This window comes from Alosa alosa, chromosome 10 (genome assembly GCF_017589495.1).
Source record: "Alosa alosa isolate M-15738 ecotype Scorff River chromosome 10, AALO_Geno_1.1, whole genome shotgun sequence".
NCBI classification, from domain to species: domain Eukaryota; kingdom Metazoa; phylum Chordata; class Actinopteri; order Clupeiformes; family Clupeidae; genus Alosa; species Alosa alosa.
Window position 1 is genome coordinate 22,104,987 of NC_063198.1, and position 15,403 is coordinate 22,120,389.

General features: G+C 37.1%; 1 long non-coding RNA gene across 1 annotated transcript; it reads right to left on the reverse strand.

Annotated features, from left to right (window-relative positions):
* Positions 1-657: 657 nt before the first annotated feature.
* LOC125302320 lies at positions 658-14,548 on the reverse strand. The gene is made up of 3 exons (XR_007194894.1): positions 14,389-14,548; positions 1,002-1,123; positions 658-817 (listed from the first exon to the last, which is right to left on the reverse strand). It is a non-coding gene; the product is annotated as an uncharacterized LOC125302320 (long non-coding RNA).
* Positions 14,549-15,403: the final 855 nt, after the last annotated feature.

Consider the following 15,403-nt stretch of genomic DNA (forward strand, 5'->3'; position numbering starts at 1 on the left):
TAGGCACATAAGTATGATCTTATATAAATAACACTTCATTTTAATTCATGTAACATGAAAAAATACATCAGGGATTGTATGCAATTTCAAGCCCATAACATTTTCTAATGTTTTCACAACTATAACATTAAGCAAACATCTCAATGATTGCTGCCCATTGCATGAGTACACTGTACAAAGAAATAGTCTATAAAAGGTTTTGCTGTTAATGTCATCACTGGACATTTTTTTGAAATAGTGTTAAAATACCGTCAACCCTACCTGACAGTCATGAGTACTTTGGTGGTTTGGTGCATGGCTATTAGACTAATGGCCTCCTTACACCAAAACAACTTTGGACAAGATTTGAGAAAAGATTCTTTAAAGATTGGAGTCTTTTGAGTAAAGCTTGAATGGGGGCATTAGTTAAAAAACTACAATCTTTTAAGAATCTTTCCCAAATCTTGACAAACTTGTTTGTTGTAAGGTGGCCATTAGATGTTTCCCCTCCCACTCAAGCAATTAGGGACGGGCTTTCACACTGCTCCTGCTTGACCTATCCCTTCTGGCAATTTCCAATCAGAGCCATGCAAACATTTTTATCTGACAGAATAGAGTGTAAAAAGTGCCTCTCTACAAACCATGTGCAGTGGCAGAGTCATAAGCCCAAAAAACATGGCCAAACTTAGATGTCTAATGTCAAAACATGATTTAGATAACTTATTGATGCATTCATCTCCAGTAGGGTTGACTACTGCAATGGGCTTTTCCATTTGGTGTCACTGGGCCGAGTCATCATCTACTTCTTTGGCTTCATGTTCTGAGTCCTTGGGCTTTTCTGTGAAAGAGAATCACCTGGAGTTGACCATTTTTAATGCACTTTATTTACACCGATGTATTATAAGTCTTTATGCAGTGGTTTGACACTGACTAAAATAGGAGAAATATGTCACCCTATAAGGAATTTCCAACTTTTTCAGCTAAGGGTTACATTAAACATAAAAAACATATGGTGAACTTACGACATGAACTGTGCCATCTGACAATTTGGGGTGGCATTTTGTCATTCTATGTTGTTGAGTGATTTGTGTGTCCTGGGGGGGCTTGGTGGACTTGGTTGCACTGCACCTTCTGGTGGTTTGAACTGTTAAATGAGAGTGTGAGAGAGAAATAGGACAGACAAAATAATTTTTTAGAATAATATTACTACAGCACTAAAACAGAGTATCATCATTATAATCATCATTATCATCATCATCATTCATACACTGTAATAATGGATTAGAAAAACAAAAGGGGCAACGCTAAGAATCTTTAGGTCATAATCCAATAAATACTCTGATGCATCTGTGATTAAAGAGAAACTATGCAGTTTTGGCCATTTCTTTGTTGTTTTCTCACTTTTTTGCTCGCAGGTTTCTTTTTACAGAGCTCCCCTACAGCCTCAGAGTATATGATTTTACTGACCAGACTTGGAATTTCACCATTCTGGGGGCAAGGCCACTTGGCCTTCAGTTGGGCATATTTGGTGGGGGGCACAAAGGCCACATGTCAGGGCACCAAGGCCAAAGTTAACTAAACAGGCTATAAAAATTCTCAAAGTTGTATTTAGCCTATTCACTGCAGTAGACCTGCATGCATCACTGTATGAAACATTACAAAAACATGAAACATGACATATTACATATAACTGTAAATCATCTGATCATCTAATAAAAACAGATATCTAGGCTATATATAACATTTATTTTATATTTGGCCTGCTATGAAATCATGTATTGAACAATTTAAATTTAAGCACAGCTCAGCTTTAAGAAACTCAAATAGCCAAGATGCATGCTTAGCATTTTGTGATCATTAAGGCTACTTTCACAAACACTTAGTCAGCTGTCCTCTGATTTACCAATATCTAGGCGATATTTGTAACATTTATTTTGTATTTGGCCCGTTATGAAATCATGTGGAACAATTTAAACACATTGTAAAACTTAAAGTCCAAATTTGGAGACATCCATGTATGTTGAAATGTACTGCAAATTCAAAACTGGATTACTCTGGAACAGCTAACTATACAGGGGACTGCTTTACACCTTTGTGTTCGGTAAGGTCTGCTGTTTATTACAGTGCATGAAAATGCACTGTACTGTTCTTCCTAGGCTTCTTCTTATTACAGTGCATGAAAATGCACTGTACTGTTCTTCCAAAATTTCTTATTACAGTGCATGAAAATGCACTGTACTGTTATTCCAAGGCTTTTTACAGTGCATGAAAATGCACTGTACTGTTATTCCAAGGCTTTTTCTTCTTCTTCTTCTTCTTCTTCTTCTTCTTCTTCTTCTAACGAAGTTAATGCAGCTTAAACCGTAGTAACGAGAAACTTCATTCAAACTATGTTACGTAGGTCTTACTTAGGACATGTGGGCTTTGTATTTTTCAACTTTGTAACTTTTATACTTTTTTAAACTATTAATTAAAAACTAGTCAAAATTTCCCCATAAACTTAACATGGGCTGATGACATCACAATAGAGCCAAGCATAATTAGAATCCTATGGCAGGTGTTCGGGCCACCTGGACCAACTGCCAGTCTCAGGCTTTAAGCATACAAACTGGCCCTATTAAGACTACACATCCTGTTCAACTGCTTCCTCTGCCAAAAACTGTTTCAAAATAAAAGTCCTCACTACAATATTTCACTGTTAAACAATTTAACGCTTTAAACTACTGAACTTTTTAACTGTTCAGCCATTGTAACTGTTACTTGTCATCAACTATGACTCCTACCCACTGTAGCTAGTTAGCTAAGTTAGCTAAGTAACATGGTTAAGATAGTTAAGCATAGTTAAATGCTTAGCAAAAACTGTTAATGATTAGTTAGTTAGCATTTTTAGCAAAACTGCTAAAAATGATTAGTTAAGTTTTAGCTAAAAAACATGGTTAAAATGATTAGCTAGGGCTAAGTCACATGGCATGATAGTTAGCATGCTAGCATGTTAAAGACGCTACAAGATTTTTTAAGAAAACTACTTATAATGATTAGCTAAGTTAGCTAAGTCACATGGTTAATAAAGTTAGCATGCTAGCATGTTAGCATGCTAAAGATGTTAGCATGCTAAGATGTTAGATGCTAAGTTAAGATTTTTAGCAAAACTACTTATAATGACTAGCTAAGTTAGCTAAGTCACATGGTTAAGAAAGTTAGCATGCTATTAGCATTTTTAAGAAAACTGCTAAAAAACGATTAGCTAAGTTACCTAAGTCACATGGTTAAGAGATACTTAAGATTTTAACATTGTTAAGATGCTAGTTAGCATACTTGGTTAACATTATTATCTTTGTTAACATAGTTAGCATAACTGCTAGCAAACATTAGAGCCATTCCAAGTGTCAGTTATCGCCAACTATCTACCTAAATAATTTAACCATTTAAACTATCCACTTATTTAACTGTTCAGTCATTCCAACTATATTAAACCTCATCTACCTAGCAAACCAATATAGTTTGTTTTTACTCTGTATGATATTTTACATCATATTTTTGCATTTTCATGCACTGTATTTCCTTCAGGAAATGCTTTTCTAGTTCTTCTTCTTCTTCTTCTTCTTCTTCTTCTAACGCCAGTTAATGCAGCTTAAACCGCTTAACGTAGAAACTTCATTCAAACTATGTTACGTAGGTCTTACTTAGGACATGTGGGCTTTGTATTTTTCAACTTTGTAACTTTTATACTTTTAAACTTTTAATTAAAAACTAGTCAAAATTTCCCCATAGACTTAACATGGGCTGATGACATCACAATAGAGCCAAGTAGCAATTAGAATCCTATGGCAGGTGTTCGGGCCACCTGGACCAACTGCCAGTCTCAGGCTTTAAGCATACAAACTGGCCCTATTAAGACTACACATCCTGTTCAACTGCTTCCTCTGCCAAAAACTGTTTCAAAAATAAAAGTCCTCACTACAATATTTCACTGTTAAACAATTTAACCTTTAAACTACTGAACTTTTTTAACTGTTCAGCCATTGTAACTGTTACTTGTCATCAACTATGACTCCTACCCACTGTAGCTAGTTAGCTAAGTTAGCTAAGTCACATGGTTAAGATAGTTAAGATGCTAGCATGTTAAGAAGATGTTAATTAAAGATTTTTAGCAAAAAACCGCTAAAAATGATTAGCTAAGTTAGCTAAGTCACTGCTTCCTCTGCCAAAAACTGTTTCCAAAATAAAAGTCCTCACTACAATATTTCACTGTTAAACAATTTAACCCTTTAAACTACTGAACTTTTTAACTGTTCAGCCATTGTAACTGTTACTTGTCATCAACTATGACTCCTACCCACTGTAGCTAGTTAGCTAAGTTAGCTAAGTCACATGGTTAAGATAGTTAGCATGCTAAGATGCTAATTAAAGATTTTTAGCAAAACTGCTTAAAATGATTAGCTAAGTTAGCTAAGTCACATGGTTAGCATAGTTAGCATGCTAGCATGTTAAGATGCTAATTAGCAAGATTTTTAACAAAACTGCTAAAAATGATTAGCTTTGTTAGCAAGAACATGGTTAAAGATAGTTAAGATGCTAGTTAATTTTTTAGGAAAACTGCTAAAAAATGATTAGCTAAGCTAGCTAAGTCACATGGTTAAGATAGTTATGCTATCACGCTAGTTAGCATTTTAGCAAAACTGCTTAAAATGATTAGCTAAGTCACATGATTAAGATAGTTAAGATGCTAACACGTTAAGATTAGTTAAGCAAGATTTTTAGCAAAACTGCTTAAAATGATTAGCTAAGTCAGCTAAGTAACATGGTTAGCATAGTTAAGATAATTAGATGTTAACATGCTACAAGATAACTGCTAAAAATAATTAGCTGCTAGCTAAGTCACATGGTTAAAGATACTTTTTAGATTTTAACATTGTTAAGATGCTAGTTAGCATAGTAACTTGGTTAACATTATTATCTTTGTTAATAGATAATAATTTTAAGGAAATTCAAAGTTTCTACATCCATCATGAAGGCCTTCTACACTTCAGCGGTTGAGAGTGTTCTAACTGGTAGCATCATCACCTGGTATGGGAACTCCACAGTTAGAGATTGTAGTACTTGCAGAGAGTAGTGCGCCAGCTGAACGTACTATAAGAACTCAACTCCCTGCTCTACAAGATATCTATTCCAGAAGAGTACTCCTAAGAGCCCAAAAGATTCTGAAGGACTCTTCTCATCCTAACAATGGATTATTCCTACCGCTGAAATCAAGAAGACGCTTATGTAGTCACAAAGCCAGAACTGAGAGACTCAGGAGAAGTTTTTATCCCCAGGCCATCCTAACTCTGAACTCACACTATACTGACTTTGCACACATTCACTCCTCAGCACTCTCAAACATTTCCCAACTCTGAACTCACACTATACTGACTTTTTGCACTCATTCACTCTCAGCACTCATGACCCCACACACACACACACACACACACACCTACAAGACTTTTAGCACTTTTACATCCCTCTCCTATGCTACAGACCTTTTATTTATTTTCTTATTTCATCACACGCCAAAACACACACACACACACACATATCTGACTTTCTCCAACTTTTGCACACTTTTTATTTATTATTTTTGATTTCTCCTCCATCTACCCATGTCCTTGATTGCCTAGCCTTTCTGCCCCCACCCCCACCCCACCCCACCCCCATCCCCAACACACACACTTACATCATCACTGTCATCACTTCACATACATACAGCACTCTCTACAAACTTGCTGCACACTGCCCCCACATACACAGCACATTGTCTTCTGTGGATCTTCTCCAACACACATCCTCTACATACTTACAGCACACTGCCCCCACCTACCCACCTACACACACTACACACACACACACACACAGTCACTGCTCCACTCCCCCCTCCCCCACACACACATCTTCACTGTCATCACTCACATACATTACATACAGTACTCTGCTTGCAATAGTAAGTCCCTGCCCCCACATACACAGCACATTGTCTTCTGGATCTTCTCCAACACACATCCTCTACATACTTACAGCACACTGCCCCCACCTACCCACACACACACACTACACACATACACACACAGTCACTGCTCCACCCCCCCACACACACATCTTCACTGTCATCACTCACATACATTACATACAGTACTCTGCTTGCAATAGTAAGTCCCTGACCCCCAACACACACACACTTACATCATCACTGTCATCACTTAACATACATACAGCACACTGCTTGCTACAGTAAGCCTCCTCTACATACTTGCTGCACACTGCCCCCACACACACACAGCACATTGTCTTCAGGGATCTTCCAACACACATCCTCTACATACTTACAGCACACTGCCCCCACCTACCCACCTACACACTACACACTACACACACACACACAGTCACTGCTCCACCCTCCCTCCCCACACACACATCTTCACTGTCATCACTACATACATTACATACAGTACTCTGCTTGCAATAGTAAGTCCCTGCCCCCCAATACACAGCACATTGTCTCATGAGGAAGCTTCTCCAACACACATATTGCACACTGCCCTCTCCCCACATACACAGCACACTATCCCATCTCCCTGTCATCCCCCAACACACACACCAAGACCCTGGCAGTTGGGTTAGCCCCTTGAGCCGTGGATCTGCCCAAGGTTTCTTCCTTGGTAAGGGAGTTTTTCCTGCCCCTGTTGCTCTTGGGTGCTCCTTGTTGGTGCCCCCACCCAATCCCAATCCTCCCCCACCTTTTTTTATGCAGCCCTTGCCACTTAATCTACTAAACCCCTCTTCTACTGCACTTTTTACCCCCATTAATGCACAAATAGGCTGACACCAGACATAATTTCACTGCATTTCTTACTTCCAGTAACTATATGCATGTGACAATAAACTTCCTTTGTATCCTTGTATTATCCTTGTAATATAGTTAGCATAACTGCTAGCAAACATTAGAGCCATTCCAAGTGTCAGTTATCGTCAACTATCTACCTAAATAATTTAACCATTTAAACTATCCACTTATTTAACCGTTCAATTATTCTAACTATATTAAACCTTATCTACCAAGTAAATTATTTACCTATATAAACTATCCACCTATTTAACTGTTGAGTCATTCCAACTATATTAAACCTCATCTACCTAGCAACCAATATAGTTTGTTTTTACTCTGTATGATATTTGACATCATATTTTTTGCATTTTCATGCACTGTATTTCCTTCAGGAAATGCTTTTCTAGTTCTTATTTTTCTTCTTCTAACGCGTTTAATGTAGCTTCAACCGTTAAACGTAGAAACTTCATTCAAACTTTGTTACGTAGGTCTTACTTAGGACATTTGGGCTATGTATTTTTCAACTTTGTAACTTTTATACTTTTTAAACTATTAATTAAAAACTATCAACATTTCCCCATTGACTTAACATTATGATTATGACATCACAATACGGCCGTTAAGCAATTAGAATCCTATGGCAGGTGTTCGGGCCACCTGGACCAACTGCCAGTCTCAGGCTTTAAGCATACAAACTGGCCCTATTAAGACTACACATTCTGTTCAACTGCTTCCTCTGCCAAAAACGGTTTCAAAATAAAAGTCCTCACTATAATATTTTACTGTTAAACAATTTAACCCTTTAAACTACTGAACTTTTTAACTGTTTAGCCATTGTAACTGTTACTTGTCATCAACTATGACTCCTACCCACTGTAGCTAGTTAGCTAAGTAACATGGTTAAGATAGTTAGCATGCTAGCATGTTAAGACTTGCTAGTTAGCATTTTTTAGCAAAACTGCTAAAAATGATTAGCTAAGTTAGCTAAGTCACATGGTTAGCATAGTTAGCATGCTAGCATGTTAGCATGCTAGTTAACATTTTTAGCAAAACTGCTTAAAATGATTAGCTAAGTCAGCTAAGTAACATGGTTAGCATAGTTAACATGTTAGCATAGTTAGCATGTTAGTTAGCATAACTGCTAAAAATGATTAGCTAAGTTAGCTAAGTCACATGGTTAGCATACTTAGCATTTTAACATTGTTAGCATGCTAGTTAGCATAGTAACTTGGTTAACATTATTATCTTTGTTAACATAGTTAGCATAACTGCTAGCAAACATTAGAGCCATTCCAAGTGTCAGTTATCGTCAACTATCTACCTAAATAATTTAACCATTTCAACTATCCACTTATTTAACTGTTCAGTTAGTCCAACTATATTAAACCTCATCTACCTAGCAACCAATATAGTTTGTTTTTACTCTGTATGATATTTTACATCATATTTTTTGCATTTTCATGCACTGTATTTCCTTCAGGAAATGCTTTTCTAGTTATTATTCTTCTTCTAATGCTTTTTGTGCGTTTAATACAGCTTCAACCGTTTAACTTAGAAACTTCATTCAAACTGCGTTACGTAGGTCTTACTTATGTGACTTCAGCTATGTATTTTTCAACTTTGTAACTTTTATACTTTTTAAACTATTAATTAAAAACTACTAAAATTTCCCCATTGACTTAACATTAGATTATGACATCACAATAGCAATTAGAATCCTATGCCAGGTGTTCAGGCCACCTGGAGCCACTGTCTCAGGCTTTAAGCATACAATATGGCTGTATTAAGACTGCAGATCCTGTTCAACTGCTTCCTGTGCCCACAACTGTTTCAAATTAAAAGTCCCTTTAAACTATCCAACTTTTAAACTGTTAAACTGTTATCAACTGTTCAACTGTTGTAACTGTCAGTCAACTATGACTCCCATCAACTGTATCCTCTGCCTTCAACTGTTTCATAATCATTCTATTAAGACTACACATTCTGTTCAACTGTTTCCTCTCTCCACAACTGTTTCAAAATAAAAGTCCTCGCTACAATAATTCCCTATTAAATAATTTAACCATTTAAACTATCCACCTATTAAACTGTTCAGTCATTCCAACTATATTAAACCTCATCTACCTAGAAAATAACTTAACCTTTTAAACTATCCACCTATTTAACTTTTCAGTCATTCCAACTATATTAAACCTCATCTAGGCTACCTAGTTCAGTCAATCCAACTATATTAAACCTAATCTGCCTAGCAAATAATTTAACCTTTTAAACCATCCACTTATTTAACTGTTCAGTCATTCCAACTATATTAAACCTCATCTACCTAGTTCAGTCATTCCAACTATATTAAACCTCATATACCTAGTTCAGTAATTCCAACTATATTAAACCTCATCATGTTGGTTGCCAATTAGCACATCATCTGTTTTAACAATATATTTCACACCATGTGTTTTGCATTTTCATGCACTAGTAATTCCCTGGAATTGCATTTTCCAGTTATAGTGCAAGAAAATGCACTATACTGTTCTTCCAAAATTTCTTATTCTTATTTTTCTTCTTCTAACGCGTTTAATGCAGCTTCAACCGTTAAACGTAGAAACTTCATTCAAACTTTGTTACGTAGGTCTTACTTAGGACATTTGGGCTATGTATTTTTCAACTTTGTAACTTTTATACTTTTTAAACTATGAATTAAAAACTATCAAAATTTCCCCATTGACTTAACATTATGATTATGACATCACAATACGGCCGTTAAGCAATTAGAATCCTATGGCAGGTGTTCGGGCCACCTGGATCAACTGCCAGTCTCAGGCTTTAAGCATACAAACTGGCCCTATTAAGACTACACATCCTGTTCAACTGCTTCCTCTGCCAAAAACTGTTTCAAAATAAAAGTCCTCACTATAATATTTTACTGTTAAACAATTTAACCCTTTAAACTACTGAACTTTTTAACTGTTCAGCCATTGTAACTGTTACTTGTCATCAACTATGACTCCTACCCACTGTAGCTAGTTAGCTAAGTAACATAGTTAGCATGCTAGTTAGCATTTTTACCAAAACTGCTAAAAATGATTAGCTAAGTTAGCTAAGTAACGTGGTTAGCATAGTTAGCATGCTAGTTAGCATTTTTAGCAAAACTGCTTAAAATGATTAGCTAAGTCAGCTAAGTAACATGGTTAGCATAGTTAGCATGTTAGTTAGCATAGTTAGCATAACTGTTAAAAATGATTAACTAAGTTAGCTAAGTAACATGGTTAGCATAGTTAGTGTGTTAGCATGTTAGTTAGCATAACTGCTAAAAATAATTAGCTAAGTCACATGGTTAGCATACTTAGCATTTTAACATTGTTAGCATGCTAGTTAGCATAGTAACTTGGTTAACATTATTATCTTTGTTAACATAGTTAGCATAACTGCTAGCAAACATTAGAGCCATTCCAACTGTCAGTTATGGTCAATTATCTACCTAAATAATTTAACTGTTCTATCATTCCAACTATATTAAACCTTATCTACCAAGCAAATCATTTAACTATATAAACTATCCACCTATTTAACTGTTCAGTCATTCCAACTATATTAAACCTCGATCTACCTAGCAACCAATATAGTTTGTTTTTACTCTGTATGATATTTTACATCATATTTTTTGCATTTTCATGCACTGTATTTCCTTCAGGAAATGCTTTTCTAGTTCTGATATGTGGTTTGTCATGTGTTAAAAGAAGGGTTTGTGAAGTATTCCACCGAGATGAATGGGTAGGGAGATCATGGCCTCAAAACCTTCAGTAGAATGTATGATTAAATTGAATTATATTATTTACTTTTCTCGCTAACCGTTCAACACAGCAATTATCGGCTAACATCGTTTAAAAGCTGAGAAAAAGCTCTTTCATGTGATACTTGTGATGTCTGTGTGATGAATAGGCTACTTCGCAAATAGTAGTTCAACTGAGAAGAATGGGTGAATTTAGACGCACTTTCTTTCTTGCACTGTCACTTTCTCCACTGCGTAAAAGACTAAATTAATTTGCGCTGTGAATGCTAAGATTATTTTGACAGGCCACAGGCTAAATAAAAATTATATAGCTATTAGTAGGACACAAAGCAGAATATTGAAAGAAGGGAGCACCAAGGCCACCGTGGCCTGTAAACCTATGATTTTCAAAGGGGCTTCACGGCCAACGCAAGGGGCTACGACGACCATGGCCGTCGTGGCCGCCGTGAAATTCCTACCCTGTTTACGACACTCCTCAATCGGTCAGTCTGTCGTTTTCCTCTTCCCTATTCTTCCGACAACAGTTACTCGCTTTCTACTTCTTTTTACTGGCTGTCACGACGAATGTCTGAGAAACTCCATCGCTACCTTGTTCTAGGCGGTACATTCTAATTTTTACATTTTAGTAGAACTAAAACACTCATTTTCAGGTGCTTGTTGACAGCCATGTCAAAGAACAGGAAACTGGTTTGCCGACTACAAGTGAGCTTGTGCTCAGAGCACATATAACCTATTTTATCAACTCACAGCTTTTCTCTGCTTCACTGAAATCACTCCTGGCACTGTCTTGTTAGACAGCCAGGGATGTGCACTGGTGAAATAACGTTAGCATGGAAAATAGTCTCTCCAGACATATTTCTTACATTCCACCCAGATGAAATTTAATGCCACTCTTCGAAAATTTGCTAAATTTAATACATTTTAAGACCTTAAAAAATTTATATTTTATTTAAGACGTTTTAATACTTTTTAAGGATCCGCGGAGACCCTCTATTGCTTCTAGTGGTCATACCTTATTTTTAGGATCAGTTGAATTGTTTTGAGATTTTTTTTGTAACAGTCTTTACTATGTTAGATATTCATGACATACCTTGTTTGTGATCACTGCAAACCATATTTTTTATTTTTCCTCTTTAGCATTATAAACAATAAATTAAATTGTCACAAGACAAAACAGATGTCTCAAAGCCCATTAGATTAACATGAGCCTACTGCGGTTTAGATTTGTATGGCAGCAACGTTATAGACAAATAGACTAGGCTAGCTAACGTTACACTGACACAACGTAACTTAATGCTCTGAATTCGCAGCCAACATGAAATCCATAACTTTTTGATCACCAAGTTGACATTTCCAGGTCAACCACAAATAATTCCGCTTCTTTTTAATATCATCCAATAACTAATTCAATGGATAGGTTCGAATATAGGCTACTAAAAATTAACAGTTATAGAGATCAACGTGAACGTGGAGTCAGTTACTGTAAGAACCGTGGGCGTGGTTTTCATCTATGTGATAGCGATCAAGTGTGTAGGCCTACGGTTGATATAGGCCTACATATTCTATGCGATTTACACGTTAAAAAAAAACATGGATAAGCTGAAAGAAACTTTAATTGTGTTTTACAGTTTTGCAAAAATAATAAATGCATAGCTAGTGAAATCATTTCACTATCCTAGTCGCGAGAGACCTCTTGCTGGCTTGCTTGCTCGACATCACACTTGCGGCTGCGCGCTCCCCACTGACACACCTTTTTGCATTACATTTCATTATGCTGACATACACCACAGTTTTACTTTGGCATACATTTACTGACTTCTGTACATAGTTTATTTAATAAACCTATTTTTGTGTTTAATATACTCCGGTGTGGTCTCCCCCTTTTATGTTGTGGCGGCCTTGAGTCAGTAAGTCATGACACATAGGAACTCTGGATCTAATTCATAGTGACCATTGGGTCCTTGGTTACCTGTCTGACCAAGGCCCTTTGTCCCGGATTACTCAGCCAGATCTAGAAAGACCGTTGGTTGTTCCAAACTTATCCATTTCAGAACGATGGAGGCTACTGTGTTCTTGGCCACTTTCAATGCTGCAGAAATGTTGTTATAGATCTTCACACAACCCTGTCTCACAGGTCTACAGACAATTTTCTCAACCTCGTGGCTTGGTTTTCACTCTGACATGCACCATCAACTGTGAGACCATATATACAGTATCAAGCAGACTTAAACTGCCACCTCTTGGCGAAAAGTTAATAGTTTTGCATATTAGTAGTAATACATTTCACGCGAACTTCGTGAATCACGAAAAAGCGAATGAAGTGGACACTTCTAAAAGGGACCCACGGTACAGTAGCTGAAGGTCTGTGGCTAAAGCAGCCATAATGAAAGTGTTATCATTGTTTGGATACTTCACACACATGTGCTTTTTAACCGCATAGACTACAACTACCAAGCTGGAATCAAAGCACATCGACTCCCCTCTCACACCCTAAACACGCACTTCGAACAAACAAAAAAGCGCCTCAGTCTCACGGTATAGCCATAGGCAAAACTGTATCGGACCGGTGTAACGTTGGTAGGCTACTAAATCATCCATCACAAAGAATGATTTGTGTAGGTAGGTACAGCCCTGCCCTGGATAAATCTCTCAACGCTAGCTCTAAAACATTTGGTTTAAATGGAGATGTAGATCATCGCTAAAAGTGCGTTAATAAATCTATATTGTGGCGAAGTTGACACAAATTATTCACTTTGAGTCTTTGACGAATTTATGTAGTTTCAGTCCTAGTTACTTTACTTTGAGCCATGAATCACCTTAGCTTCGCTAGCGCGGTCATAATAATGTCCAGTGAATTAATTTTCGCACAGGTGGACTCCAATCAAGTCCACCAAGGACCAAGAACCTAGCCTGGCTAGCCCACCACTTCTCAATGAGGCGTGGTCTGGGGAACCAAACGCTCATTTTCTCGTATTTGAAAAAATGCCCAGATCCGTTTATTGGGTGCCACGGATGTCTATCAAATGCGCCTGTGCATAGCTCATCATCATCTTGCTTTCCCACCTGTTCTGTGATTGGTTCCCTATCTCAGGCTTAAAATTTGCTCCATGGTCTCCAGGCTGCCTTAGCAGCGTGAATCAAATCGCGCGCAAGGCAGCATGGGAACACCCAGGCTACCAAGAACCATTGATAGAAGTAGGATGCACTAGATCTAAATTACAAGCGTCATGACAAAGGGTCTGAATATGTAAATTAAATATTTCAGTCTTTTATTATTTATAAATTTACAAAATACTCCACACTTTCTTTGAAGTGTTGGAGTATTGTGTGTAGATTGAGATGAGAGAATTTAATTAATTTTAAGATGAGTCTGAAACTTACAATGTGGAAAAAGTGAAGCACTGTGAATACTTTCCTTATGCACTGCAAATATCCAAAGCCAATTTGGGAAAAGGCTCTTGAGATATAAAAGTGCATCTAAAATAAATAGAATATTGTGGAATATTGTGGAAAAGTGTGTTGGTTCAAGTAAAAAAAAAAAAATAAAAAAAACATGTTATAAAATTAACAAATCTATCGTTCTGTGTCATTGTTGGCAAAATGATCAGAGGGCTCAGAAGCCCCTAGCATTTTGGGGTGCCCAAAATTTCTAGCGACGCCCCCGACCTTGGTATTTTAAAAATTCAGACTACGACCTTATCTAGAACATGTGCTGAATAACAGGTCCCTTAACTAACGTTAACCAGTAAAAAAAAGTACTTACCGCACATATTTCCATGTCCTTTGGTGAAGTTAATCGTGGTCTTTAATGCCATCAACCTGATAAATAAATGCACATTATTTACCTTAACCTTAGCCCATAAACCTTCAGATGAAACACAGCAACCTAACTAATCCAACACTTAATATTTAGTAAGCTAGCTAAATATTAAGTGTTGGATAAGTTAAGATTGGTTGCTGTGTTGGCATGAATGAATACTAGCAAATGCTCAATGTGGTCCCTATTTAAATTACCGTTACTGTTACGTTAATGATTACCCAAACGGCTAACGATAGCTAACGTTCACTGTTAACAATTGCCATATAGTGACATTACGTTTAACCAACAATAGCAACATTTCTAAAGACAAAGATACATTGAACATCTGAACGCTGTACTCTTACCTGCACAATCTGTGAACATAATTCGTCGGGTGTAGTCAAAATATATTTTTCTGCGAAGTTGGTCTTGTCAAATGTGCCGCTTGGCCGTCAACTGTTTCAAGACATGCGTGGTACAGATATTACAGAGGAATCGTTACGTCTTCTACTACGTAATTATGCGCATGCGCAGAACGGATCTGGCAGGCGGTACGGATCGTGTACTGACAGCCTTCTTGAAAGAAATGTTGAAAGTCGGGCTGAAATCACATTCATATCTAGGTTTGCTGCATGCATGTTACAAGGATGGGCCATGTCATGTAAGGGACATGGTACTGCAAAAAAAACGGAAACATAGTCTACATTGCAGAACCACTCAACTTTATTAATTTATGGTGAATAAATGTTACACTACTGTGCACAGCCTGACGTGACGATGCTAGCAGGTTAGCAGCGGTTAGCTAACTATGCTAACGTTAGTTATCTACAAGTCTCCTCCAAGTGACAATCATATTATACACAATGGTGGCAATGCTGAGAACAATTAGCATCCTCGTTTATCTTACTTACATTGAGTTGACTGTGTGGCTTAATCCACAGATGTGGTGAAGCACTGTTTCGTTATGGTTTGCTAAGGA